This window comes from Tachyglossus aculeatus, chromosome X4 (assembly GCF_015852505.1).
Source record: "Tachyglossus aculeatus isolate mTacAcu1 chromosome X4, mTacAcu1.pri, whole genome shotgun sequence".
Lineage (NCBI taxonomy): Eukaryota > Metazoa > Chordata > Mammalia > Monotremata > Tachyglossidae > Tachyglossus > Tachyglossus aculeatus.
The window spans coordinates 60,537,986-60,543,863 of NC_052098.1; the positions used below are offsets into that span (position 1 = coordinate 60,537,986).

Consider the following 5,878-nt stretch of genomic DNA (forward strand, 5'->3'; position numbering starts at 1 on the left):
ACTTGGGTTTTTAGGCATGCTAGCAAAGCGTTTGTGTAGAGAAGCAAATGCATGTAACAGGGAGAAACAATAAGTAATTGTGGGAAAGGGTGAGGTATGGATACAAACAAAAAAAACCCCTCTTTCCAACTAATGACTGGCGGCTCCTAACTCTCCCTCTCATAAGAATCTGAAAGCCAGGGTTCCAAACATACATTTATAGTATCCTTGAGCCTCAAGAGGTCATCAAGTCTAGCCCTCTACCTTTAGCAGAACTATTCCAACTCATTCAAGGTATGGCCATGATAATGATGCTGATGATGATGCAGTGTAATTCACACCTCCATTATAGATGCCAACTTTTCTTTGGAGTGTGGGGGCAAAATGGGGTCAAGGGATTTTAGGTGGGAACAGTCTCCACAGATCTAATAGACCAGAAAGACACCATTTTAGGGATTTTTGACCCTGACTGGAAACCATCAATCAATGGTAGCTCTTAGTACAGTGCTCCGCCCACAGTAAGTGCTCAATAAATATGATTGAATAAATGAATGATATTTATTGAGCACTTACTGTGTGCCGAGCACTGTAATAGGTGCTTGGAAGAGAACGATATAGTACAATTGGTAGGCAGGTACTCTGCCCCCAAGGAGTCTAGAGGGGGAGACAGACATGAAAATAAATTATTGATAGGGAACGGGAGAGTGTAAGGTTAAGAATTTAAGTACAGTGGGTTTGGGGGTGGGGTGAATATCAAGTTTTTAAGGGGTACAGATTCATGTGCATAGGCAACCTAGAAGGGATGTCAAATGGGAAAAATGAGGGCTAAGTCAGGGAAGCCCCTCTCAGGGTCGCACCTGGAGAGTTTCCAGTACTCTATCAGTCTCGACTATGGGAGGGAGAATCAGAGGCCTACCCATTCCACTCCTAGCTTGGGCAGTGGCTAGTGAGTGGAAGGCAATCTGCTACAAGTCAAAACTCACCTGTGCTGGGCAACAGCAGCACAGGAGAGAGTCTAGGGCAGAGACTCGGGTTTACTGCATGGAAGGAGGCAATGGTAAACCAGTTCCGTATTTTTACCAAGAAAACTCTATGGATACAGTCCCAGAATGATTGCAGATGGAGGTGGGGCGTTCTGGGAGAGATGTGTCCATGGTGTTGCTATGGGATGGAGACAACTAGATGGCATAAAACAAGACAAGTCAGGGAAGGCACCTTGGAGGAGGCGTGATTTTAGGAGGGCTTTGGAGGTAGGAAGAGAGGTTTCAGCTCTCACCAGAGACCTAGGATGAGCAAGGCTGGATATGTAACTGAAAAATTTGTGCGGGCCATCACCCCCTTTCTCCCCCTTGGAGTGAGCACGTATGCCCACCATGTGTCAGCTTTTTAATCTATGAACATTTTGAGAGTCTAGCTTCCACACTACCCACCTGATGGCTCTCCTAATAGCATCATAGTAGTTTTCTTGGTATGTCTGTTCTTGGCTATGAATATCTCATGGATTCACAATTGGCATGCAGAATCAGTGGATATTTATTTTCATTCTCCCTCCTTCTCTCCACCCTGACTCCAAGTAGTCCAGTAACAGCAGAGTATTCAGGGGCAGGCAATCCACTGAGTAAAGATTTATTATTATGTGTACCCCAAATTCTCCAAGCACCTATCTGCTGGTTTTATCAGGACTAATATTGGCAAAAATATTTTACTAATAAGGAAGCCTTCCCCGACTAATTCACAACACCCCAGTCATGTCAACACAATACCCACCTTTAGCATTTGGGTAATTTATTCTTATCCACAACGCTTACATTCCTATGCTTATTTTATTTGTATAGTCAATCATTTATTGGACTATTTCTTCCTGATATAGTTGTACTACTTCGTACTATATTCTTCTTCTTCCTCCCGCTCATACTTTTTGTAAATAATTTTTGTCTGTCTCCCCCATTAAATTGTATGCTCCTTGAGGACAGGGATCATGTATCTTGCTTCTACTCTCTCAAGTCCTTAGTACAATGCTTTGCAGTAAGTGGTCAGTAAATACCAGTGGTCGACTGATTAACCAATCTAGTCAAGTGTCATGGCTTTCCAAATATCTTTCCAGTAATTTAAAGTATGGAAAACAAGAAAACTTTCTGCCTCAAGATTTGTCTTGTGGTGCTTTGTCTTTCGGGATCTAATCCACCTTGAATTTAGAAGAGAATGAATCTGGTTGCTTTCCTGGATCCACCCGTGATCTGCTAAGCAATCTAGATAATGTCACGTTCACCTCTCCGCTCTCTGTTTCCTCACCAATAAGATGAGAATGATAACAATGACCTCTAAAAATAACCAATACAAATAAAGTGTTATAATAAGTCCCAGTAATGATAATCTTCAAGAATTAGAAAAACCTAATTCTTTAAGGTAACTGAATCTGACCTTGATTCCCTCTGGCCTAAGGTAAGCTCTACCTTCTAGTCTCACATGAGTCATTTAACCTCTGTGTCAGTTTTCACATCTGTAAAAACAGGATAATAAGTTTTATCCAGCTTTTCTGAGTGGCATTGTGAGGATTAATTAATGTTTTTAAAGTGCCTTGAAGCAGAACAGCATTACCCAAGTATCATGTGTTATTATTCTTATTTATCATTGCGTTGTGTGAAATGAGAACTTTATAGACTCTGCAGTGTGTTCAAAATAAGATATGTCAGAGACAAGTTTTATTACAACTAGCGCTTCATCTGACACTAGAAGGGAGAGGCGTTGAGCAGCAGAGATCCCCCTGCTAGTCAAGGCCAGCTCAACTTCAAGCAGAGATTCTTTAAATACCATTGGCACAGCATTTTTAATGATCAGAGAAATACTTTAGAATAGAAAACAGTGTGTTCCCGGAGCTTTTTCTGTTTAGCCCTGGACCTCCTTTGATAAGACGATAAGTAAGGCCAGGGGCTTGATTGGTTCAAAGGTGTGGTTTTACCATGTTTTAATATGCTTGACCGAGATGGAGTTTTGGCTACTCAATTTGAGTCAGTCATGAAACCAAGTTATTGAGTCAATCATAAAGCCAAGTATTTGAGTCAATCAAATGAGCGGGCTTGGCTTTTAGTAAATCAACTAACCAGGTAATTTGGGTTAATCAAACTACTGGGCTTGACTTGATTGAATCAAGTAACCAGGCCTGAAGTCAATCAACCGATCAGGAACACCCGAAGTGGTCAAGCGGGCCTGGGCAGAGGGAAAGGTCAGAGAGAAAGGTGCACAAATGCAGGACCTTGACCATTGTGATACCACAGTTAGTACTGAGCAAAGGGAAGAAAACATATCCTCTCATAAACAGACTCATTTGAAGTTTTGAAGAAGTGCTACTACCTATAATTTGGGGGCTTTTGTGAATTTACTCCACTGTTATCCCTTAACCATCAAACTTCAGTTCCAGCACTGAAGATTGGAAACTGTTTTGAATTTTTAGTAGCATGACTGGGGCCAATAATGACAGATGACACTGACTGGGAGGGAGGAGAGCCACCACGATGAAATCTGCTTTGGATGGGCTGGTGAGGCGGAACCCCGTGTGCTGTCAGACCTCACTCTTCAACGCTTCAGTGAGGCAGCAAAGTGGGTGCTTTGTGCACAGAAGAAATCCCTCCTGCATGTCAGTTTCCCAGAATGTACAGCTGGCTCGTGACAGGGCAGAGAAAAGTGTTTGATACTTGAATAGAGAAAGCATTGAGTATCACATTAGGAGACAATCTCACCTGGCTCGAAGCCAGCGCTATCTCCTTGAATTTCCTCCCCTTCTTCCATCTTCCTCTCCCACTCTGACCCTACCTTGCCCCCTTCTGCCTGTCTCTGCTTTTCTGTTCTCCAGAGCTGTTCCATCTGCTGTTAACACGAGGGGCAGCCAACAACCATGTCATCTAATCTATCCCCCCGGCTTCAGATAGAGAGACACTTCATAACTCATGGAAGATTTGTGCTAGCAAATTGTCACCGAATAGGATGGGATTTTACAGAAACTCAGATCTAGTATTCTGGGAGGCAGGGTGGGGAGGAGGGCTGCGTTTGGATAGAGGAGACTGAAATATGTGTCTTCTGTGAATGTGGAGGGGAAGGTCTACTTGCCATTTAAACCTTGCTCACAAACTCCAGTTAGTGACGCCACAAAGTATTTTCTTCATTTTCTCAGGAGAGGTGCCAAAGGAAAAGCAACACAGTAGATATTGATTGAGCTCACTGTGGGCAGGGAGCGGGTCTACCAACTCTGTTATATTGTCCTCTCCCAAGCGCTTAGCACAGTGCTCTGCATGCAGTAAGTGCTCAACAAATACAATTGATTGACTGATTGACCTTAATGTGGGAGGAGGGGATGGAGGTGATAGGTGGACAGGAGAGAGAAGAGGAGGAAGAGAAATGTACTAACTCTTATTTGCTCCAGTGCTAAAGTGCTTTATTATTATTATTATTATGGTACCAGCTATGTGCTAAGAACTGTACTGAGTGCTGGGGTAATAATAATAATAATAATAATGATGATGGTATTTGTTAAGCTTTTTACTGTGTGCCAAGCACTGTTCTAAGCGCTGGGGGTTCTAATGCTGGCTCCACCACTTGTCAGCTGTGTGACTTTGGGCAAGTCACTTAACTTCTCTGTGCCTCAGCGACCTCATCTGTAAAATGGGGATTAAGACTGTGAGCCCCACGTGGTACAATCTGATCACCTTGTATACCCCCAGTGCTTAGAACAGTGCTTTGCACATCGTAAGCACTTAACAAATACCGTCGTTATTATTATTATACAGGGTAATCAGGTTGGACACAGTCCTTGTCCCATTTGGGGCTCACAGTCTTAATCCCCATTATACAGATGAAGTCACTGAGGCACAGAGAAGTGAAGTGACTTGCCCAAGGTCACCCAGCAGGCAAGTGGTGGATTCAGGATTAGAACCCATGACCTTCCGACTCCCATGCCCGTGCTCTATCCACTCTGGCACACTGCTTCTCAGGTTAGATACAAGGTAATCAGGTTAGACCTAGTCCCTATCCCACATGGGACTCACAGTCTAACTGCTTTCTGGGAGAAACAAGTTGTAATAATAATAATGATGGCATTTGTTAAGCGTTTACTATGTGCCAAGCACTGTTCTAAGCACATGTATTTAATGGTTCCCTAGGGTCATGAAAAAGGGAATCCCTACATTCATCAATCAATCCGTCATATTTATTGAACACTAACTATGTGCAGAGCACTGTACTAAGCGCTTGGGAGAGTACAACAGAAGTAGCAGTCACTTTCCCTGCCCATTTACTAGGCAGGGAAGAAGGGTAGCCTTGGGCGAGAAGCCTTGAGGAGCTCCTATACCACAACCAGACCCGTATTTTCTAAGTAAGGTTTAGAATTTCTTAGTATTTCAATCTAATTTGGACATTTTGTGATCATAGTCACAAGACATGTGTTTGACCAGGGTATTTAGTAGGTCATTTGGAAAAATTTCACATGTGATTTGGCAAACATCTTCTTTGCTGTCTCAGTCAATTACAACAACTCTCTCTCAGGCTGACTAAACCACCAAACAAAGCCCTTTTGAATCTTACTGAGATATCATTTGCTTTTATCATGGGAAATGCTGCATGCACAACCTCTTTTTAACTGTCTTTCATATATATGTATATATACACACATATATGCATATATAAACATGTGTGTATATACATATATATGTACACACACACCCCCCCCCAACAAAAATCACTTTCATACACACACACACACACACACACACACACACACACACACACACACACACACACACACACACACACACACACCCCAACAGAAATCACTTTCATCCTTATTTTTGCTAATATTTAACACCAGGGCTACACAGCCTGAGCTGGATAGTTCAATTACCCAGCGACA

At 42.7% G+C, this 5,878-nt stretch overlaps 1 non-coding gene across 1 annotated transcript; it reads left to right on the top strand.

The window, feature by feature from the left end:
* Positions 1-818: 818 nt before the first annotated feature.
* Positions 819-952, top strand: LOC119948365. The gene has a single exon (XR_005456765.1). It is a non-coding gene; the product is annotated as a small nucleolar RNA SNORA7 (small nucleolar RNA).
* The last annotated feature ends 4,926 nt before the right edge of the window (positions 953-5,878 follow it).